This window comes from Neophocaena asiaeorientalis, unplaced genomic scaffold (genome assembly GCF_003031525.2).
Source record: "Neophocaena asiaeorientalis asiaeorientalis breed wild unplaced genomic scaffold, Neophocaena_asiaeorientalis_V1.1 scaffold197, whole genome shotgun sequence".
In the NCBI taxonomy this organism is placed as follows: Eukaryota; Metazoa; Chordata; class Mammalia; order Artiodactyla; family Phocoenidae; genus Neophocaena; species Neophocaena asiaeorientalis.
Genome location: NW_020174703.1, coordinates 3,434,187 through 3,459,085, shown reverse-complemented (window position 1 = coordinate 3,459,085; position 24,899 = coordinate 3,434,187). Strand labels below are relative to the sequence as shown.

Genomic DNA, 24,899 nt, shown 5'->3' with positions numbered 1-24,899 from the left:
ACATTTGGCAACCCTTAACCCAGGGCATTAAAAAAATTCAGAAATGGGAACATGGTAAATGATCCAACAGAACACAGTGTTCTGAAAAAACTAGGTGGTCTATGCCGCAGGAGGGACAAGGCTATTCCGACTTGTGTTCGTGCACTCGCAGTGCAGCAGCCTTTGTTTTAGTGTGTGTTGTGGCTGAAGCTCCTCGGGCTTGTGGCCCTGCTTTCTGAAGCCACTTAAGTCAGGCTCAGGCTTCTTTCAAATATGGAAGCCACACTTCCAGAGAATAAATACCAAATCTGTAAATGTGACCTCAGAGCAGATGCAAGAGCAGCAGTCTCATCGAGCATTTCTGAATCTGGATATTTCTTGGTCTCTTCTGGCAAACAGTACGTGGAAGTGTGACTTGTTAGTCTGCTGGGCTGTTCCTTTGCTAAATAAATCTGTGTGAGCTCTATTGAGACAGGCTAAAGAACGGAGTTAAGGGTTATTTTATGTGCATTCACTTATAAATGACATCTCATATAAATGAGTCACATATAAATTTATATTTCCTATAGCTAGGTATCACATATAAATGATAACTTTATCACTTTCCTTCCTAAGATTTTACTTTTTTCCTCAAGGGGAAGATATTACAGAATGTTTGATTAATAAGCATTGCTACATGTTATGGACTGAATTGTGTTCCCCCCAGAATTCATATGTTGAAGCACTAACCTTCCATGTGACTGCAATCTGGAGCTAGGGCCTTTGAAGAGGTAAAATTAAATGAGGTCACGAGGGTGGGCCCTAATCCAATATGACTGGTGTCTTTCTTAGAATGTGAAGAGACACCAGAGGTGTGCAGCACAGGGAAAAGGCCGTGTGAGGACACAGCAAGAAGGTGACCACCTGCAAGCCAAACAGAGAAGTCTCAGGAGAAGCCCAAACTGCCGATACCCTGAATTTGGATGTCCAGACTCCATAACTGTGAAAAATAAATTCTTATTATCTGAGCCACACAGTCTATGGTATTTTGTTATGACATCCCTAACAGACTAATACACTACCCCCATTAAAAAAATCAAAATTTTTTCCCCTAAGATGAGCAACAATGCAAAAAGGACAGTACATCTTTATTTCAGGTTTTTTCCCCAAGTGTCATATTGTAATGGAAAGTGTGAGTTAGAATAAATCTTAAAATATTAAGTATGAAAAACTGGCACGGAAGTTTTAACGTAGGAGATACTAGTCTCATTAACAAAAACGCATGGTAACATGAACCTGACAGTATGCACAAAGTGCAATAATTCTGAGCATATATGGGATGGAGATAAGAAAGCATTCAAATCTTTTTTCTAATGGGAGGATCTATACTAGATATAGTTTATATCTAAGTGCAAGATGAGACAGAAAGGAAGATGTACTTAAGATTACTGTATGGTCTGTACTGTCTTTCCTACTTTAGAGGAAACTCCTACTTTAGTTTTTTAAAAAAAAATTTTTTTTTAATTGAATGGACCAACAAACTCCTGTGGCTATATCTCATCTACTTATTTTTGCCCATGATCTTGAATCATAGACAGAGGTAATGCACTAAGGTGCTTTTATTTTTCTCAAAGCGTTAACCACCAGATGTTTGTTTCAGGTTTCAGGAATGAACAAATAGTACTTTAAATTTGAAATCACAATCATTGGAACATTACATGTTGCTTTGCCATATGTTTGTGAGGAAAAAGAAGTTACCAAAGATACTAATCAAAATGGCTGAATGTAACTCAAAAGTCTTCTCAGTTACTAATACCCCCCTTATGCAGCAAGCTTAATCACTTAGAGAACAAAGGAGAAACAGGAAGTAAGCAAACTGGATATCACTACTGAGAAGTTTGTTAGCAAACCTTTTTTCTGTTTTTCAAGTCATATCCAGAGCTTGATTTCTAATAACTAGGTAGGGAGATTGTAGCAGAAAAAGTGCTAAAGGGGAAACCAGGAGCCCTGTGTGCCTGTAAACCCTATACCCCTCATGGAGTTGTATTATAACTCACATCTGAGTTTTAGAACTTAATCCTCTAATCTTCAGCAGAGGGAACAATCAATTGAAATATAGTAAGGTTACAGAGGCTTAATACTAAAACCAAATGGAAAAATTCCATTGAGAAAGAAGAACACAATAAAAATCTCATTTCTCATTCAATGGATTTGATGGTTATCTTAAAGGCAAATGTTTTGAATAGACACCAATTTGCCAGCAGACTTCCTTTTATTTTCTCCATCTATTGCTATAGTACCCAAACTCCAATGAGTATAAAAATTATAGTACAGAAAACATATATACGATGCTTAAAGATTAGTTTAAGGAATTTCTAATGGCAATTTTGACTAAATAATGTTTTTCCTTATGAGCTTTAAATTCTAAGTGAGATGCAGCTCTACCATAATCCATTGAGTGACCATGGGCAAGTCTTAACTCTTAGTCTTTTATTTCAGATATGCAGAATGAGGGGACTTGATTCAATGATCATAAAATAGTAAACTGTAATGAGTTTTAATATTTGCCTACAGTGTCTCAGCTCAGATTATATTGTAAGGAGATAGGCCATATGAGTTGGTACCTAAACTGTGTGAACAGATAGCCTGATGACAGATAGCAAAGGAGACAAGGACACTCTTATATTTCCCAGGTCAATGGTCACAGTGATCATCTTGAGTGGTAAGGAAGAGTTAAAATAACCACTTTTGTTTAAGAAAGCAACAGCATGAATAATACCTTTTAGGAAGGTATGGGATGGAACCAATATATTGCCTTTTTCCCTTTTTTTTTTTTTTTTTTTAACTCTTAACAGGTTAAAATACTGTTAATGAGTAACGATTGGTTATTTGGAAAACTCATTATGAGGAAACTTAGTGAAAGGGGCATTAATGTGTTTCCTGAAAGATCACTTTACATTATACTTTCTTGTCAGTGGGATTCTCTGTGGCAGAGTGGCCTGGGAGCGCTAGTGGGGGAATCAGCATTTTGGGGTATTCTGCCTCAATTTGTTACGGTGTCCTGGGAAGTCATAGTAAATCACAGAAAGATCTCACAACAGAGTAGTTATACAAACAACTCTCATTAAGGGGATATTCTTCTTTCTCTTGAGAATTACTAATCTTGAGAAATAAACCCGTCTCTGAGCATCTCTTTGTTGTTTGTATTCCCCAATCAACAAATTAAAATATTATAATGCACAAATATTATCTGGTGCAAATCTTTTAAAATGACATCCCCACCTCCTCTCAGAGGGGCATGTACTCTCCTCCACTGAAATTTGCTGATGTAGGGCAACTTTGGTACTTTGTGAAGTTTTATGCTCTGCTGAAATATGGGGATAATATCTGTCCTTCCTTGAAGAAATACTGAGGACCATGATGCAATGAATTCTTTTGTAAAGAAGAAAGCGTCTCATATTTTGGCTTCTAGGTATAATGTATTAAGGGAATTAAATGAGATAGTACAAACGAAGCATCTCTTAGCTGTCAAAACATGGTAGGCACTCAGCAAATATTATTTGTCTCCTTAATTCATGTATTTAAATTTGTCTTATTTTTGGACCTGCTTGGCTTCCAGCCCAGACCAGCGTCCCCAGTTCACTCATCTCGAGTCACTGAGCCACCCCCTACAGTGTCCAGGCTCAGGGGTGATCTTCTCAAACCAGAGGCACCAATTCTGCTGAGGGACAGGCTCTGACTCGGTTCCTATAATTTAGACCTTGTCTTGTGCAGTTTCAGGAAATCTGTGTATCTTGGTCCAGTGAGTTGGGTCCCATGTCTACGTTCCTGCTATTGCCCCACCAGTGACCTTCCAAGACTGAAGACATACCTCATTCTTCTTATTCTTTCATAGGTAGAATTCTGTCATCAAAGAACATTATCCATGGCTGAACATTATCTACGGCACCCAGATTTCTGCCTACAGATGGACCTGCCTGATAATGATTCTCTCTGGATTTCTTTCCTTTTCCTGGGTGTTTCTCTTCTCTTTGTAGGTACAGAAAGGTACAAACCTTTTCCCTCAAAAGTGCACATGTAGATACACACAATACTTTGCATCAGTATCATGGGATTCATAGGTGTTAGACTGAGATACTTTTGCTATAAGCAAAAGACTCTTTTTGGCATAGTATTTTTAAAATGTTAAGTCACTGGTTAAAAATAACGAATTTTTATAGGATAACCAGTACTGTAGAAATCTATGGTAACTAGCATTGTTTTAGGCCACAAACATATGAAATACACCCTTTTAACATTTGTACGTAAAACAAAGACTTCTGAACAGTTGTTTCTTGTTCCTGTGTGGGTATTCACTGAGGTCTCAGGGTCTTGGATTTTATGAATCCAGAACTCACAAACTGTTTGACCTTAGCTGAAATAGGCCTGCAGTTAGGTATTTCATGGCTAAGTCTTTTTTCAAGTGAATCTAAATGCCTTTAGACAGGCCATGGGCTCTCCAGAGCACCACCACGCCACTCTACTATGTCACCAAGTCTTTCATCAGACACACTTGACCTATTTCCAGTGTCCTCCTGGCTCCTGCAGGCATTGCGGTTCCCCCGGCCCTACTCTAACTTTAACCCAATCTCCCTGTTCTGATTATGAAACAGTTATCTACTTCTGAAATTTACTTACACCGTGTTTTTCATAAGGAATAGGGCAGGTGAGAAATGACTTCAAACAAACATGAGTAGCTAACTCCTCGTCAGCTTCGTTTTCCACTCTCTAAAAAAAAATTCTTAACTATGGAAAGACTTTCTCATTTTTCTTGCCTCACACCATCTACCTAAAACTGCAGTCCATTTTATTCACTGTCTAAATGTATAAACAGCTCAGTGAATGCTAATTTTTTTGTTCCTTTAATGCAGTGGTGCTTATCGTGCTGTTCAAAGCCTCAAGAATTAGAATCCTTTACCTGCTCTCTCTTAAATTGCTCCCTAAAATAATTCACTGCCCTCTATTTCTCAGTACCCTCTTTCGATGAGACTATAGATGCTACATCATTAAGTGACTAACACTATTCTGGGGGATATCGGTTAAATTAGATTTTCTTCTCCATTTTATAAGGTAGATGAAGTAGGACACAATGTTACTATTGTACGAGAATTAATCATATACATTATTATGAGAATTGTCATTGTATCTGAGTGTAGATAACCACTGACAGGAAAGGCAATTTAAAAAAACCAATGTTATCATTCATTATGATTTTACAAATATACTGTATGGTAGGGTCCCACGAGGATAGCTGATACTAACAGAGTTAAAAAAACACTCCTACTCTTCTCTGGACAGTAGCACTCTTCCTTACGTCACCCCTCTCTCCTCTCTCTCTCTCTCTTTTCATTTTAATCCGGTTCTTCAGAAGCCTAGCTACCCTCCTACTTCTTCCCCAGTGTACTTTAGTGAAGTTTTCTTAAAGTTTTCATCTATAGTTTTTATGGCAAAGACCTATGGAAATTAGCATAGAAGTAATAGTTTTCTAAAAATGTCCCACATAAATCATAAAGGGGAGTAAAGGATTAATTATTTTGGGCCATTAATATCGAGACATTTAATACATTAAACACTAATATAATATATAAAACGATAATATAATTCTTTACGCATATAACACTTGAGTGTTTAAAAGCATTTTTATCTGAATAGCCTCAAACTGATGTATACCACTAAAGAGCAAATACTTTGCTTTCTTATCAGTTGTCCTGTGAGAATAATAATAAGCACTGATTAATACTTATACCATCCATCTCCATCTACAGTTGGATGCTCTTTATTTGGGGAAAAAATTCAGATCCTGTCTTTAGGAAAAATGATTGCATAAAATGAGGTATGTCTGTATTTATACTAGTATTATTTGGAAACCCTGTTTGAAAAAAAATATTCAGAAAGGATGGACAAAGTGTTTAGGACTCCAGGGCATACACAGTGGTGATTCACATAAACCCAGGGGTGCCTGCTTTGGAGCGAAAGTGTACAATGTGGAGTGAGAAAGTGACTGTGAAGCAAAACTCCTGGCTTCTAATCTCTCTTTTTTTCCGTAATTTGTCGTGTGATCTTGGGCAAGTTGCAGATTCTCTGTAAATTGAGGGGTTGGACTGTGTGATCTTGCAGTTCATGTGACATTTAATACTCTATGATTTGTCAAAACACGTAATACCCCAGTGAGTTAAAACAGAAGGGACCACCTCCACTTCTGCCTGAGGAAACGTAGCAGAAAGGGTTAGTGCCGAGCTCAGTTGCTCCCTGTGTCACTGTTATGCCCACAGGCACTTTATACATTAAATCAGACTCTTCTTGACAGATCCACAGTGCTCCGACCGAACATATCTGAGAAGCAGGTCTTCTCTTGTAGCTGTCGCGGGCAGTGTTGTGCTATATCAGTTCAGAGAGGAACCGTGACCTCAAATTACCCATTTTCAGAAAGGCTAGTTCTGAGCGTAACCTGAAGAGGCGAGGCAAGATGACATAATGACATCTTTAGGGGCAGTCTGTTTGGGACCAGCTACTCAGACCGATGTACACTCAACAGAGGAGAGGGCACAGTCTTCTGAAAGACTGAGAGAGCTTTGCTCGGTGGGAAGGACAAGGCTGAGGGGCTCACATCCAAAGGTGGGTAAGAACTTGAGAAAAATCTGGAAGTACCTGGAACTGGAAATACCAAAACAAGGTTTAATGCAAATAAATTCTGTTTTAAAGGTAGACTTTGGCTGAGAGAATAATTAAAATGCTAGTATTCCCAATAAGTTTTAAAGTTGGGATAAAATGATTAAAATATGGAGAACAGGTTTCTTATATCTTCAGGTTCTTAGTAGAGCCAATTTATACAAACCTTTGTTCATTCCATTGTTCCAGCGTGGAATGCTGTCTTGTCAGTTTTTCCTCCGGTGCTGTTTTGTCCATGACTGACGTGATTACTTCTCTTTTGCCTGCCTATAACCCCCAGTGTCTGCTTGCTTCATTTGGCATTTACCAACACATACCTTCTATGTACTCTCTGGCTTTTTAAATTGTGAATGTACTGTCTTCCCAGAAAGGTTATAAAAATCTTGGAGGGGCCTTTATTCTTCTTTGTAATCTACTTTATAGTATTTAGCATGGTGCTTTGATTATAGTAGGAATTTAATGATTATTCGCTGAGGGGATGACTGGAAGGGATGAATTAGGCAAATCAGGTAAAATGAAAAGCACAGTCGTGGAACCATACTGTGTAAGTGGAATTCAAAGTTCCCTTCTTCGTTCCTTCTTAGTCATCATTACGAACTTGGTTAATGATAAGGAAAATAAAGGAAATTTCCCACTCGAAATTTTCAGTTGATAAAGGGCATTGCCCAGAGAGGTGCTGAAGGTGGCATGATCAAACATTTTTTCAAAACACATCTCACGTGCCAGGGCTTGAGTCACAAAGACATCCTCCCTGCCCTCAGGGAGATCATGTTACAGTAGGAAAGACACCGACATAAACAAATAATGGCAGCACAGAGGGTAGGGGCTCTGACAGAAGTCTGTACAAGATGCATCTGGCAGCAAAAAAGGAGGGTCAGCTGTTTGGGATGGCTACGGGGAGAAGCAGAGAAGCATCCTAATAAAGGTTATGTTTTCGACAGAGTTAAAAGAAAAGTAGGAGTTCGATGAGTGAGACAAAGAGGCCAGGGGCTCCTTTCAGAGAGAACAGTGAGTTCCAAGCACAGAGGGGTGGAACAGCATAATATGTTCCAGGAATTGCAAGTTGCCTAAAACTGCTGTCCATTAGAGTCCAAGGAGGAAGCCAGCGGCCGTGAAGGTGGAAACATCAACAATAGCCATGTCACTGAAGGCGTGGTTAGACATTTAAAACAGTAGGCAACGGTGCTTCATAATGGCACCATAACCTGAAATGTGTTCCTAGTAAACAGGATTTTACAATTAGGATGCATCTGTCATGGTTTCTGTATGCAAAGTTATACGCAATTTGGTTTGATTTGTTTGTTTATTTTCATCCTAATTTTGCTGTGGCTTAAAGATCTGCATCACATGGTAAAAAGATGCTGTAAATAAGTCAAAAAAATTTTTTTAAGTATAAGAGATGACAGGGATCCTAAACGTCACTTTTGACCTTTTGCACTAAATGTCTAATAAAAAAATGAAGTTACTTTTAATTTTGGCAGAATCACCTGCAATAAGTGTGTGCAACCCTGCATCATACCAAGCAGGTTGAAAGGTCTAATTTTACTTGCATAACATATTCACTGTTTTACAGCAGATTTTCCCAGTGAATAAATTTTGGAAAATCAATGCTTTTAGAATGAGCTTCCAGCTTGTTTTGCTCAGGCTTAAATATATCATTTGGGTTCTGAAGCCTTGTTCACTGTGGACAGCAGATGGCTTTGGAGGACATCGCTGGAACACTGAATGGCATAACGTGACAATATGGATGTACTTGCTACAGGTAGAATGAAGCAAGGAACCATCTCTACCACCTTCAAATAATATCACAAAGGCAAAGTTTTAAATGAACGAGAGCCTGTCTAGTTGTGGGTGGGGCCTTTTAAGAGATCAACTTGAACTTTTATGAGCCCTTTCCATTTTGCTTTGAATGTCTCCTCGTTCTTTCTTATTTCACTCTGTACACTCTTCTCGACTTCATTTTTGTTTCTTCTTTTGTTCTCTACTGTCCTGTTTTCTTTTACTGTTCTTGCCAACAAATATTTGTTGTGTGTTCAGAATACAATTTGAACTTTGACTTCACTTGATTCTTTGCTATTTTTTCAGAGCTTAGAGATGACTCTGAGCATAATAGATACTCTATTAATATTAAAGGAGTTGGAGATATAGCATAAGATCATGACAGTGCTTATCATCTAGTGGGTGACACGTATTAAAGGATGTTATGAAATATGACAGATGCCTTGATAGGGGAGAGTCAGGGAAGGCTTTCAAGAAAAAATGATGTCTAGGCTTGGACCTATGGAAGATTGGAGTTAGATGAATAAAAGAAAGGAGATCAGGGATGGGGGGAGGAAAGACTGGCCCAGGCAGGGAAAAGAGCAGGTACACAAGAGAGAGTATAACAGATTTATAGGTACTGAGAGAATTCAAGTGCAATTGGAGAGTAGAGTGTGAGATGAGGGAGTGGGGAGAGATAGAGGCTAGAGAAGTCAGCAAGGTAGTGATCACGAAGGGCTTAAAGATCATGAAGGATTCTTAAGGCATTTAAAGGATCTGAACCTTTTCTTTTGGCAATGGAGAGCCATTGAAAGACTGCAAGCAATGGGGTGATCAAAATAGGGGTTTTGTTTTGTTATTTTTAGATCACTTTGGCTGCATTGTGGATGGGGAATAGGGGACAGATAGAGGCAAGAGCAGAAACAGGAACATCTTGCCATCTCTAGGAAGTTAGTAGCATTACTCAATAATCCTATAATAGTCACATACAGCACCAAATTTTTATACGTTAAAGACATCTATTTCAATTTCTGATTAGTTATTTGCCATGTTCCAGAGAGTAATAGGATGACATTTACTCTGCTTAACATATCTAAATGGAGAGTCCATATAAATTATACGTAAACAAAGTTGAGGGAAGATTATTAAAAAACGAATTTTGTAAAATTCTCAAGGACCATCCTGAAGCATCATTTATACACACTTTAAATTTATTTATTAGGGAAAATCCTCTAAGGACCTGCTACTTAGACTAGGAAGATTTCTTATGATATTTAAAATTAATAATGCTATGTTTAAAAACATTCTACCTTTTCCCTATTTAATCCATAGTGATTTTTGTGTGCTTTAGTCTATATTAAATTCATAGTTTAAGCAGTTTATCTGAAGGGAAGAAGGACAAATGTCCAACTTTTTGGATTTTTTTTCTCACATATATGTGTATACTAGGTAGAAGAAAGAAAATTCACTCAGAAAGATTGTTTTCCAGCGTTGTCATTTATGAAATTCTATAGGATCAATTTTTAGTTGTTTTTCCCCTTCTGACAACAAATTTGCTCAGGGGAAAAGACTTCACATGGGCTCAATGTTATACTCCAGAGAAATAAATTGAAGGTCAAGTTTCTGAAGCAATTCAAGGCATCAAAAACTGTGGTTATGGTTACCATAAGCTTCATCCATCATTTAAACACAAAAGAAGATGATTTATTTGATTGTGTTTTTGACATGGTGGTTTTCATCTATACTCTTGGTTTTAATTTTATGTTTTGTTTTGTTTTTTAGTTCACTGGTGATTTTAAAGCCAGTGTTGGTTGGAAAGCTTTATGTGATGTGCAACTTGCTATATATTCAGTACTGCTTGTCATATTATTGCTCTAAGTAAACATCTTTCACAGCATTAAACTTGTTCTCATATCTTTCTGGTAAACCAAACTGAACTTAAAGCACAGCTCTGATAATTCAGGAAGAAAAAATCTACTTGTAGAAAAATACCTGAGATGTTAAACCCAAAATACTATTTAAAAAATAACAACTTAATTTGCAGGAAAGCTCCTTTCATTTGAGGATGGCTACGCTCATATTTTTTCATTTGAAACATAAGCTTGATCATCTCCAATTAGTCTTGGGTAGGCTTTTGCTAACAGTCCACAACAAGAACGATTTGGCCCAGTTTTACATTATTGACAGGCTCTTCCCCAATGGCTTCTTCCTGGAATCTAGAGGAAGTTTCATGCCAGCGCTGTAGTGCACTAGCGTCGCTGTCAGCAAGGCTTCCCCAGGGCTGACTGCTTTCTGTCTGACTTCAGCCAGTGCTGTCGATCTTTCACCTGCATGAGCCCTAAAATGATTCCACCCTCCCTCTCCTAAGTATCTCTTAAAAAGGAAAGATTAACTTTTATAATTCAAGTAAAAAGAGACATCTTACATTTAGTACAGCGGGTGCTCACGTTGATGACGATAAAATGGGGATGATAGCTTAACTGTATTAAACTTGGATATCTTCATTTAGGACTTCGTAATTTGAAGAGAAACTCCTAGAGGTTTTAGTCGTTCACTGTGTTAAATGATGGAGTTTATGATCTAACTGGTTAAAAAACATAATGTGATTCAATCAATCCATGGGAGTCAAAGCCAGGATGACTTGCATGCCACCGTCTAAAAGTATAACCATTGGAATGACAATAATAAGAGAAAGAGTGATTAGGTTGCTGTACCCATTATGTCACAGAAAAATGCTAAAAACTCATCATTTTTAGGAATTATAATAAGAACTATATTACATTTAAAATAAATGGAAAAAAATCTACTTCTAAAAGTTTCTCTCTTGGCTTAGATTTATAAGTCAGGGCTCTTAGGGTTTAAATTTTTGCTGAAACATGCTGCGACTCTTCTTGGAAGCATCACGTTTCTAAGAAAATTCCAAATTCCACACTTTTATCCCTTTTCTAAATATTCATCTATTTTGAACAGATGCTTAGTTTCCAAAAGTATTATGGAATTTAAATATTGCATCCATCTTTTTTTAAAATAAAACTTTCTCATTTTGTCCAATGGAAAATTTCTGTAAGTAATAAAAAAATCCTCATTAGTGTTTCCCTTGTACCAAATCACTTCAGCAGTAAGGGAGAAAAAGTTTTCTCTATTCTAATACACTGATCTTCACAAAGGTTGAAAGATAATAAAATATCTCATAAAAATGCATAGCTTTGACCCTCAAAATCTGTGTAAGTGAAAGGGGAGAGTATATTTCTGAATGCTAAAATCTGTACTACAATCATATTTTCTTGGCAGGCTGATTTAAGGAGCTCTGTGTGACAGTCAAGTTATACTATCCTTGACAGTACAACTGGGTGAAAAAGATTCAGATCTGTTTTTATATTTAATTGGAGTGTAACGGTCAGACTGTCAGAGCAGGATACTCTTGCGAGCTGTCAGGATGGGCTACTTTTGAGTACACTGAACTAGGAATGTAGATACTTTACATTATTTTCAACTTGACATTCAATTTATATATTTGGGGAAATGGCTAGGTATCTCTATAGAATATTTCTACCACTTATCGTTTAAGGAGTTGACTGCATTACACTTGATGGGGGATGGAAAAGAAGGAGAAAGGGATTACACGTAAATGTGAATGTCAAATAAATATAAATTATACTGTACAACAGTCAAGAAGGTAGGTAATTGTTATCGGACAAATACAAATGGTAATATTAAATTTTACTATTTAAAATGAAATTATATATGCATATGGTCTATGATTGTGAGAACTATGTTAGACTATCAAAATACACAATAAATTATAGAATTTTTGTATTTGTTGCTAGTCTGAAATATGTATTAAATATCAGATATAATAAGTGCTCAATAAATTTTTGCTAAAAACACATCACTAGCTGTCAGTGTACTCTAATTCAGGAAAATTAGTAACTGAATGACTTGTCTGGCCCTTTAATCTGATTCTCTGCCCTCATACCCTCTGATCTCCCCAAGAAGGAATACTCAGCCATCACTAGCATACAGGCTCTTTCTTAAGCCCTGGGGCCACTACTACCCCCATACAAGGACTTCTTGACCCTAAAATCCATTAACTGTGACTAGCTCAGGTTGCTTGTCTTCCTGGACTACCTTCATGACCTGCTGCCAGATGCTCTGGATACTATGCTCTGCTCACCAACAGGGAAACCCTTTACTTTACCCTATGACACAACCCACCTGCCTCCTGGCCTTTGGCCTGTGATGTGGCCTGTGAGAGGTTTCCTAACGTTCTTTTCCTTCCTAATGCCTTTTGCACTCTTCTCCCTGCTGTGTGAGGCCTGGCCTGCCATGGTCTACCACCAATGGAATACTGGCTCTGAAAACCCACGTCTTTTCAGAATCGTTTTTCTAAAAATCCATTTGTTGTGGTTGGATTATAATGTGCAGTACTAAATATTTTGTGATATTGAATAAAATTATATATATAATATACATATTTGTATGCATATCTTGTATACGTGTATTGTGTGTGTGTATGTTTGACTTTCTTTTTCCTCTATACCCCACACTTAGATGTTGTCATATGTTAAAGGAGATGGTTCTTTCTTAGTGGCCTTGACTTTTGATATTCTGTTCAGCTGAGTTGAAGAAGCTGATTTCCTAAAAGTTTTATAAGTATTAGGGAATGTATCAGCTTCTGTCAGTCTTGTCTGCCTCGTGGACCACTGATGCCACCCCTGAGGGCTGACTGGGCCCTTGCCTTGGGAATGCCAAGTCCATCTCCACGCATTCAGTTCCATCAGCGATAGGCTCAGAATTTGTGACTTCCACCACTCTGGACTTGAATGATACACCACACTGAAGAATGTGAAACCTGACATCTCATGTGGTCATTGAAGGTGCCAGTTCACTCAACTTGGAAGCACGGGGGAATTAACTCAGAATACGGTGAACACTGGCCAACGGAAACAGGAGTCAGGAAGGAGTTAGACAGAGAAATTCCTCCTTCTTCCTTCTTGCCATGAATGATTTCAAGCATGGTTTCTCCATGCAACCCATCTGGAGAAGTTTTGCATGGTTAGTGGACACGTCTCTCAATCGCTTTTTTTTCATGGTCCGTGTAAAGAAGCAGCAAGCACAGAGGTCTGTTGTGGCATCTCTCCACATTCTTCCTTGTCTCACCTCTGTTCTCCCTCTGTCTAGATGCTCTGGTTGGTACTTCCCAAATAAAGCCTCATCTTTTTTTTTTTTTTTTTTTGCTGTACGCGGGCCTCTCACTGTTGTGGCCTCTCCCGTTGCAGAGCACAGGCTCTGGACGCGTGGCTCACGGGCCCAGCCGCTCCGCGGCATGGGGGATCCTCCCGGACCGGGGCACGAACCCGTGTCCTCTGCATCGGCAGGTGGACTCTCAACCACTGCACCACCAGGGAAGCCCAAGCCTCATCATTTTAAATTCTTTTCTGAGGCTCTGTATTCTTGGGAACCTGGGCTACGACAGTTGCCACAGAATTAATATTTCTGCCATCCCTTGAAAATTGAGGGTATTTGTTCTAGTCAAATGCAAGTTCAGACAAAATATATTGATATTTAGTTAAATGCTTACCTGAACGTGTGTTACAGTAAATTGTGGCATAAGAGAAGTAGCTGCAAAAGGGATTTTCATGTGTTCTAGACATTCCTTGGTTTTTCTGTGAGGCATAGTATTTTCTTCCAGGCCTCGTGTTCTTGCTAAGTTTCAGTTTCTGAGTTGCATTTGGGAACTGCATATCAGGATCCTTTTTGTGTGTCCTACACTTCTCTATTTACTATCCAGGACAGTAAAGTGTAGAGGTTAAGAGCTCAGGCTCTCAGGTTGTACTGCTTAGATCTGAATCCTACTGCTACTTAGGAGCTGTGTGCCCTTTGGCAAATTTCCTTACCTCTCCATACCTCAATTTTCTCAGCTGTAAAGAGAAGATGATGACAGTAACTTATAGAGACGTTTTGTAGATTTAAGAAGAGAGTGCATCTAAAATGCTGCGACAGTGCTTAGCTCATGTAAGAGTAATTATTATTTCTTTTCATATTTAGTCTCTACACTAAACACTGTGCAGGATACACTCATAAGAAACATGTCTGTCATTTCAAAAGGGGAAACGAGTGCTATATCTGTTATGTATTCTTTATCTCCACCAAGAGGGAAGGCATCATAGTATCAATATTTGTTGCTAATTGTAAGTACCTGCAGGGAGTGAGGGGGACTAAACTAGTTCTCCAGTGGAACACCCTGAAGTATATGCTTCTGAAATCTACTGTCTATATACACCTGGTATATACATATACACCTGCTACGAAGAGAACTCCACACGTGTCAGAACTCCCAGAATTTGATCCTGTTCTCACAACCATAAGAAATGCTTTTCTCATGGCATTTTCCTCACTGGCTGTGTAACACTAGGTCACTGAAACTTTCGGGGAATCACTCTGCTCATCTGTAAATGGAAGATAATAATTCCTCATGGGTTTATTTACTCATCATGAAGCATTTATTGCCAGACACTGGGCTGGCACCTGTGGACACAAAGATAAATAAGGCCCAGATCCTATACTCAGTTTACTTACTGCTAATAAAAACAGTTGTCACCATTTTCAGTCAAAGAAAATGAAGAACAGAAAAGGCAGGCAGGAAAACTATCCAGGGCAACGTGGCCAGCAAACGTGCCAGATCTAAGACTTGGATGCAGGCCTCTGCCTTCAAACCAGTGATATTTCCATTACATAATTCTGCTTTCCTTTTGTCAACATTCAATAAAGTATTATGAATAAAATATTCTATAAATGTAAAGAGCTTTACATATTAACTTTATTGCATTATCTTGAAACAGCATTTCACCTTTCTAAGCACTAAACTGCCCTCCTTCAACTTTTAGAGGCAAAAGACAAGTAGAGGTAACTTTCCCACAAGGAAGAAGAATTTGTAGGTGGCAAAACAGTTTCACAAAAAACCTTTACGTCAAGCATTAGATTGTGAAGCAGCTTGCTTGTCACTAACTTCTTTTCTTCTTAAGACAATGACCATTTCTTCATTAGTAAGTAAATGAAAAAAAGAAACATATACACTGGCTATTTTTAATGCTTTGCTTTTTTCTTAAAAATTCATTAATAATTTAACATGTTTAAATTTAAATGAAATAAACATAATTTAACGATAATTCATTTAACATGCCAATAAAACTAAGGACAGCTGCAGTGTATAAAAGGGGTCAGAATACTCGTTCAACCTATCTTGGGGGTGTTCTTGGGAAGTTTTAAATGGAATCACTTTGCAGAAGAAGACTGGCAGCAATCTGGCAACGTGTGCGACAGATTGACACAATGATTGCTGGGATGCAGAGTGCCCCACATCCTGTCTGTTCAGTCGAGTATATTAGATGCTTTGGAAATTGATAACATACCTCCAAGCCAAATTGCACACTGACGGGTTGATACCAACTTCATCATGATCTAACCAGTGGATCCCTGGAAGCACTCTAGAACAGGCGGCCCTATTGAAATTGCACACATAAATCAGCTGAAGTAAAAACTCCTTTCATGACCCTGAAACATTTCTTGAGGTCTGGAACACATTCATCTTTTAAGGTTTTTACTACTGACGAAGAGACATACCCACTCATTCCTAGAAGCAATATACTCTCATATCCTTATCTTCCAGGTTACAGAAAATGGCCCTTATTTTTGTAAAAGGATATTAAAGTAGGGCTCTTTCTATCTCAGTTATAGCCAAGGTCCAAAAAGGCCAAGGAGAAAAAAATAATACACAGCAAGTGTCCTACATTACATACCTCTCCTACATTACAACAAGGCTTTATAAGAGAGATTCAAAAGCAAAGGAACAAAATCACTGGTTTTCTCACCTGGTGCTCAGTACCCAGATCACTGAAGAGGCTTGGATGGAAATAACTATTTTTGGAGAAGGTAGTTGGAGTGTGAGGCACCCCCTTATGTCAAATCTAGTGAGGGACTTGATAGGAACACTGGGAGAATTTTTATTTGCCATTGGAGTTTGGTGGAATACAAGGCACTTGTTTTGATCCATGCCTGGAAAAGCGTACAGGTGAGACACTGGCTGGTTGGTACCTGTTCTAAGGAGAGAACACTGGTATGTAGTTTTAAAAATGAATTTAGGGGGCTTTCCTGGTGGCGCAGTGGTTGAGAGTCGGCCTGCTGATGCAGGGGACACGCGTTCGTGCCCTGGTCCGGGAGGATCTCACATGCCGCGGAGCGGCTGGGCCTGTGAGCCACGGCCGCTGAGCCTGCACGTCCGGAGCCTGTGCTCCACAACGGGAGAGGCCACAACAGTGAGAGGCCTGCGTACCGCAAAAAAAAAAAAAAAAAAAAGAATTTAGTATTTAGCGTGAATATAAAACCTACAATTTATTGCTGTAATTAGGAGCACACACAGTAGAGCTCAGACCACCAAGGCTTGAGTCTTGGCTCTCTCATCTCCAGATCTTGTAACTTTGGTTGAATTAATACCTCTATGGCTCCATTTTTTCATGTGTAAAAACGAGGATAATCATACCTTCTCTTCTTGAGAAAGTTGAATAAGTTAATACATGTAAACAATGCACTCCGTAAAAGTTAGTTATGGTAATTGTTATAAGCTGTGTTTTCACTAACTGCAGGGCAAAGGAGTCTATCTTTGAATCAGACATGGGCCTTGTGGGATGGGGCCTGCTTGGGTTTTTTTTTTTCAAAGGCACGTTGCCCAAAAGTGTAAGATGTCATCAGAGAGGTGAACAGCTGGAAAACAGACTAACAAAATGATCATGAGCTCTAAAAGGCACAGACTTTGTTAGTAAATCTTCAGGAAAGATATGTGTAATGATTGGGAGGGGTCCCCAAAGAAGCTATGAAAGTAATGACACAGTTAGTTTTAATTACCCAGGAGGCTCAAATCATCAATGCCAGATTAAGAGAGTACCAATTAACTGAGATCTATCCTTCAGCTTACCTAGCCTCCTTCCCATAACCCCTCTGACTATGAATGGGTCAGAGATCGTTTTTTTTTTTTTTTAAATCTTTATTGGAGTATAATTGCTTTACAATGGTGTGTTAGTTTCTGTTTTATAACAAAGTGAATCAGTTATACCTATACATATGTTCCCATATCTCTTCCCTCTTGCGTCTGTCTCCCTCCCACACTCCCTATCCCACCCCTCTAGGTGGTCACAAAGCACCAAGCCGATCTCCCGGTGCTATGTGGCTGCTTCCCACTAGCTATCTATTTTACGTTTGGTAGTGTATATATGTCCATGCCACTCTCTCACTTTGTCACAGCTTACCCTTCCCCCTCCCCTTACCCTCAAGTCCATTCGCTAGTAGGTCTGTGTCTTTATTCCTGTCTTACCCCTAGGTTCTTCATGACATTCTTTTTTCCTCAGATTCCATATATATGTGTTAGCATACAGTATTTGCCTTTCTCTTTCTGACTTACTTCACTCTGTATGACAGACTCTAGGTCCATCCACCTCACTACAAATAACTCAATTTCATTTCTTTTTATGGCTGAGTAATATTCCATTGCGTATATATGCCACATCTTCTTTATCCATTCATCCGATGATGGACACTTAGGTTGTTTCCATCTCCGGGCTACTGTAAATAGAGCTGCAATGAACATTTTGGTACATGACTGTTGAATTATGGTTTTCTCAGGGTATATGCCCAGTCGTGGGATTGCTGTGTTATACGGTAATTCTATTTGTAGTTTTTTAAGGAACCTCCATACTGTTCTCCATAGTGGCTGTACCAATTCACATTCCCACCAGCAGTGCAAGAGTGTTCCCTTTTCTCCACACCCTCTCCAGCATTTATTGTTTCTAGATTTTTTGCTGATGGCCATTCTGAACGGTGTGAGATGATATCTCATTGTAGTTTTGATTTGCATTTCCCTAATTATTAATGATGTTTAGCATTCTTTCATGTGTTTGTTGGCAGTCTGATTATCTACTTTGGAGAAATGCCTATTTAGGTTTTCTGCCCATTTTTGGGTTGGGTTGTTTGTTTTTTTCTTATTGAGCTGCATGAGCTGCTTGTAAATCTTGGAGATTAATCCTTTGTCAGTTGCTTCATTTGCAAATATTTTCTCCCATTCTGAGGGTTGTCTTTTGGTCTTGTATATGGTTTCCTTTGCTGTGCAAAAGCGTTGAGGTTTCATTAGGTCCTATTTGTTTATTTTTGTTTTTATTTCCATTTCTCTAGGAGGTGGGTCAGAAAGGATTTTGCTGTGATTTATGTCGTAGAGTGCCCTGCCTATGTTTTCCACTAAGAGTTTGATACTTTCTGGCCTTACATTTAGGTCTTTAATCCATTTTGAGCTTATTTTTGTGTATGGTGTTAGGGAGTGTTCTAATCTCATACTTTTACATGTACCTGTCTGGTTTTCCCAGTACCTCTTATTGAAGAGGCTGTCCTTTATCCATTGTACATTCCTGCCTCCTTTATCAAAGATAAGGTGACCATATGTGCGTGAGTTTATATCTGGGCTTTCTATCTTGTTCCATTGATCTATCTTTCTGTTTTTGTGCCAGTACCATACTGTCTTGATTACTGTAGCTTTGTAGTATAGTCTAAAGTCAGGGAACCTGATACCTCCAGCTCTGTTGTTCGTTCTCAAGACTGCTTTGGCTATTCGGGGTCTTTTGTGTTTCCATACAAATTGTGAAATTTTTTGTTCTAGTTCTGTGAAAAATGCCAGTGGTAGTTTGATAGGGATTGCATTGAATCTGTAGATTGCTTTGGGTAGTAGAGTCATTTTCACAATGTTGATTCTTCCCATCCAAGAACATGGTATATCTCTCCATCTATTTGTATCATCTTTAATTTCTTTCATCAGTGTCTTATAATTTTCTGCATACAGGTCTTTTGTCTCCTTAGGTAGGTTTATTCCTAGATATTTTATTCTTTTTGTTGCAATGGTAAATGGGAGTGTTTTCTTGATTTCACTTTCAGATTTTTCATCATTAGTATATAGGAATGCCAGAGATTTCTGTGCATTAATTTTGTATCCTGCTACTTTACCAAATTCATTGATTAGCTCTAGTAGTTTTCTGGTAGCATCTTTAGGATTCTCTATGTATAGTATCATGTCATCTGCAAACAGTGACAGCTTTACTTCTTCTTTTCCGATTTGGATTCCTTTTATTTCCTTTTCTTCTCTGATTGCTGTGGCTAAAACTTCCAAAACTATGTTGAATAAGAGTGGTGAGAGTGGGCAACCTTGTCTTGTTCCTGATCTTAGTGGAAATGCTTTCAGTTTTTCACCATTGAGGACGATGTTGGCTGTGGGTTTGTCATATATGGCCTTTATTATGTTGAGGAAAGTTCCCTCTATGCCTACTTTCTGCAGGGTTTTTATCATAAATGGGTGTTGAATTTTGTTGAAAGCTTTCTCTGAATCTATTGAGATGATCAGATGCTTTTTCTCCTTCAAATTTTAATATGGTGTATCACATTGATTGATTTGCATATATTGAAGACTCCTTGCATTCCTGGAATAAACTCCACTTGATCATGGTGTATGATCCTTTTAATGTGCTGTTGGATTCTGTTTGCTAGTATTTTGTTGAGGATTTTTGCATCTATGTTCATCAGTGATATTGGCCTGTAGTTTTCTTTCTTTGTGACATCCTTGTCTGGTTTTGGTATCATTTTTTTTAAGCCATCTGGTCCTGGGCTTTGGTTTGTTGGAAGATTTTTCATCACAGTTTCAATTTCAGTGCTTGTGATTGGTCTGTTCATATTTTCTATTTCTTCCTGATTCAGTCTTGGCAGGTTGTGCATTTCTAAGAATTTAGCCATTTCTTCCAGCTTGTACATTTTATGTGCATAGAGTTGCTTGTAGTAATCTCTCATGATCTTTTGTATTTCTGCAGTGTCAGTTGTTACTTCTCCTTTTTCATTTCTAATTCTATTGATTTGAGTCTTCTCCCTTTCTTTCCTTCTGCTAACTTTGGGGTTTTTTTGTTCTTCTTTCTCTAGTTGCTTTATGGGCAATGTTAGGTTGTTTATATGAGATGTTTCCTGTTTCTTACGGTAGCATTGCATTGTTATAAACTTCCCTTTTAGCACTGCTTTTGCTGCATCCCATAGATTTTGGGCCAGTGTCCACGTCTGGTGGTGAGTTTTGGGGTGTCTGTGGACTTATTATGATTTTAGGCAGCCTCTCTGCTAATGGGCGGCGTTGTGTTCCTGTCTTGCTAGTTGTTTGGCATAGGGTGTCCAGCACTGTAGCTTTCTGGTCGTTGAGTGAAGCTTGGTGCTGGTGTTGAGATGGAGATCTCTGGGAGATTTTTGCTGTTTGATATTACGTGGAGCTGGGAGGTCTCTTGTGGACCAGTGTCCTGAAGTTGGCTCTGCCACCTCAGAGGCCCAGCACTGACTCCTGGCTGGAGCACCAAGAGCGTTTCATCCACATGGCTTCTTTTTCAAGTGCTGGATTCCCTCACCTTGTGTTTCTTGTTTGTAGGCTGGTCTTTTTTCACAGCTCTCATTCATCAGGGCACAGATTTGCCAGTGTTACTTCACGTCCAAAATCGAGCCTGTCAACTCATAGAAGTTTGTCAGTTCCTTGCTTCATCTGCCAAACGCTGGGGTAACCAGTGCTGTTTCAGTGAGTTTTGAAGGAAAGATCCTCAGCACAAATGGTCCCAGAAGCTGTTAGGACCTTGCCCCAATATTCCCTGACCAGGGCCAGCTAGCCACAAGCAGCAAGGCTCCTGGTGGGCTAAGCCAATTTTGTTACTGAGTCCAAGCTCGCTCTGCTTGCTCTGCTCACTACACAACAGGCCAATAAATTGGGAGACGAGGTGTTGAGGCAAGGAATAACGACCTTATTCGGAAAGCTGGCAGACCAAGAAGATGGAAGACTAGGGTCCCCAAAAAACCATCTTCAGGTCAGAGATCTTATACAGACAGCTGTGGGGAAGAAATTCCAGCTTTTATCATCAGGATAGAAGGAGCAGTGCCAAGAAAAATGTTTTTTCTATTTGCAATCCATGGTGTCTGGCTCTTTTAATCTAACAGTTTGGCATCAGACATTATTTGGTGGTTTGGAATATAAAATAGAATGTTATAAGAGAATCATTAATTCAGTTTAGTAGGTATATTTTGAGTGCCTAATGTGTGCAAGATCCTGTGCAAAGGAAGATCCTGGAATAAAAGTGATCAGCTTATATCCTGAATAAATTAGTTGTTACTCAACAAGTTTTGTGATATGTCTGATTGGTTCAGTGACTTGGGGCATAATGCATATATCATCACAAAGTGTCATCTGTATACTGCAGATATATTGGATAACCAGTAGTCTTTTTTTTGTTGTTTTTTTTTGAGCAGTACGCGGGCATCTCACTGTTGTGGCCTCTCCTGTTGTGGAGCACAGGCTCTGGACGCGTAGGCTCAGTGGCCATGGCTCACAGGCCCAGCCGCTCCGCGGCATGTGGGATCTTCCTGGACCGGGGCACGAACCCGTGTCCCCTGCATTGGCAGGCAGACTCTCAACCACTGCGCCACCAGGGAAGCCCAATAACCAGTAGTCTTATGACAGACATCTTCTTATAAGAAGTTCTCAAGGTTTCTTAAAGATAATTAAGTAGAACAAAATCTTTGTCAAATGTTTGAAGAAAGGACAAAGGACGACTTTTGGTTTATACTTAACTCTCCACTCTGTCTACAGTAATAGTATTTAAATTGACAGTGCTTTTATAACCTCACCTCATGGACTTATCTTTCTTTAACTTGTTTTCAGTTTCAAAGGACATTTTAATATACCACTATACATGACTTCTGGCACTAGAATATCACCAACCCTATTAATCAAATGAATCTGCTTGCAGTTTTCCATGATGGTGTCATTTTTTGAGTAATATGAAATCAGATAATCTCTCACTGATGATGTATCTCACTAAATCACTATCTGAGTGCTGATAACATAACAACAATGAGATATTAGCATAATTCATCATCACATGTACCTTTGCTCTGGGGATGTTTTACTGTAATGTATAATACACTGGCTGTCATTCTGATGAGTATTATAGCAAGACTTCCTCAGGAAAAAAAATGCATTTTGATGGAATACTATTCATATCAGATGGTACCGCTCAGGGATAAACAGTTGAAAAAAGTTTGACTTGGTTTGCTATAAAATTCACACGAAGGTCAAAGGTACTGCAAATAGTAAAAGATAGTTTAAAGACAACGGGTATCTATCTCTCTGTTATAGAATAGTTTCTAAAAGTTCAGTTTTTGGTTTCAAGCAGGTTAAGGCAAGTTTTTGTCCTTAGTAAATGTTTGATATCCATTACACACTGCAATGGTAGTTTCTGCAGCCCGCAGTACCACTCAGTGAAATGACACTTTTAAACTAGATGTGGAACTTGCTTGGGGCAGAAGTGAGGTGATTTCCAAGGACAGATTAAAGTGAATGCAATATATTATAAAACTTTTCCTGCAATTCTACCCCTTGAGCTACCCCTTAGAATATTAGATAAGAAAGGTACTCATAAATACCCTCGATTTTAACTGTGGCCTAGAGAAAATAAGACTCATTCTAGGTCACACAATAGTGAGTGGTAGAGTAGGACTAGAAACTAGGTTTTTTTTTTGTTCTTTTTTTTTTTTTTTTTTTGCGGTACACGGGCCTCTCACTGTTGTGGCCTCTCCCGTTGCGGAGCACAGGCTCCGGACGCGCAGGCTCAGCGGCCATGGCTCACAGGCCCAGCCGCTCCGCGGTATGTGGGATCTTCCCGGACCGGGGCACGAACCCGGGTCCCCTGCATCGGCAGGCAGACTCTCAACCACTGCGCCACCAGGGAAGCCCTAGAAACTAGGTTTTTTGATAACTATTTCTGTACTTGCTATAAAATAATCAAAGTTAATTGTGAACCATTTACAACTGAATTACTAAAACAGCGTACAAAGATGGGGATAATATGTTGAGTAGTAAGATGTTTTTACTTCTGTTACCTTTGATGAAGACCTTCATGTAAATCAATAACTACTTGACTGAGCACAACTGTAACTATTTGTTAGAAGAAATAATAATAATGATGATATTAATAGTAGTTATGATGATGAGAATAGATAACACTTACTAAGTACTTACTGGACACTGTGACAGATATTTTGCAAACATTACCTTACTTTGCGTTTTCAATTTGTCTAAATACTTGTTCTAAGATGTGAATTTCAGAAAACAATGGTCTTAAACAAGCATACATAATCATATGCACATCATTTCTTGTTCTATACAAAATCCTTGTTCAACACTTAAACACACAAGTTTCTTACATTCTCGAAGCAATTGCTTTTGCTGATAATTACATCCTTGTAATCATCTTGATTACATTTTCCAAATAGTAAAAACAACTGTTCCTCAGAAGAAGACTAGGAATGATTTTGTTTTATTTATTCCAGGTTTTTGATAAGAAAACATTTTAATTTAAACATGTATTGGTGCTACTGCTCCAGACATCTGAATTTCTCTGCCAACAATTTATGTGCCTCTCTTTTTTGGTTAATGCTTTTCAGTATTTTCCCTGGACATCAAATTTAAATGATAAGCCACTCACACGGGCAGGTCTGCTGCATCTCCTTATGTTCTATGTAGGGAAGAGCACTTCATATGTGCTCAAACTTCTTTACAAATGACTATCTCACTGAACCAGATGGTATTTTCCTCATTTACCTTCTTTATTACTATCAGGCCATCGTGAAGCCTTGACAAAGGCCACTTACCAACCATACATGTCACTCACTGAGTCACCATCATAACTACAATGTAAACATTCCAGCTGACCCTAAAAAAATTAATAATATTACAGCTTTTAATATCTCAGTAGATGTTCTTAATGTTCTCCTTATTTCCAAAAGTCAGGTAATCACTGGAAATGGCAGAGTGCACACAGAATAATGATCTATTGGGTAGTGCTATTTAATGTGTGACTTTGTGAAGAGACTGCCCACATGTATTTTTTAATATGAAAAACAACAGGGCAGAAAATTGAGGTCACTGATAACTGAGCCATAGTCACCTGAGCATGAATGGAAAGACATAATGTTTCAGAAAAGTTTTTCAGCAACTTTCCACTACTATGAAAAGATGTCACTTTCAAAAGCAAACAAGTCACACCCAGAGATGTTTCAGTGCTTTTTACAAGGCATTGTAAATCACATAAATTATTCAGAGAATGGCAGTGAGGTCCAGTAGAAAGCCTGAGCTAGCTGAGGATGTAGAACTGAAGGGTCAATCGGTTTAGGACAAGAATGGCCATTTTGAGATTTATGGCGTTTCTGGCAACTCTACCATAAAAAGGCTTGAGTCAGAAAAAATAACAACAAAATCTTGTTTTTGAAATGCCCTCAAAGCATCTTCCTTAGAAAGTCTGATCAAATACTGATTATCTGCTAAAGGTTTACTACATATGCCAGAAGTACTACTTAATAATTTACCATTG

General features: G+C 38.6%; 1 protein-coding gene across 2 annotated transcripts in view; it reads right to left on the bottom strand.

Moving 5' to 3' along the window:
- The window catches only part of EPHA6 (EPH receptor A6), an 848,766-nt gene that overhangs the window by 33,624 nt on the left and 790,243 nt on the right, over positions 1–24,899 (bottom strand). The window lies entirely within an intron of this gene.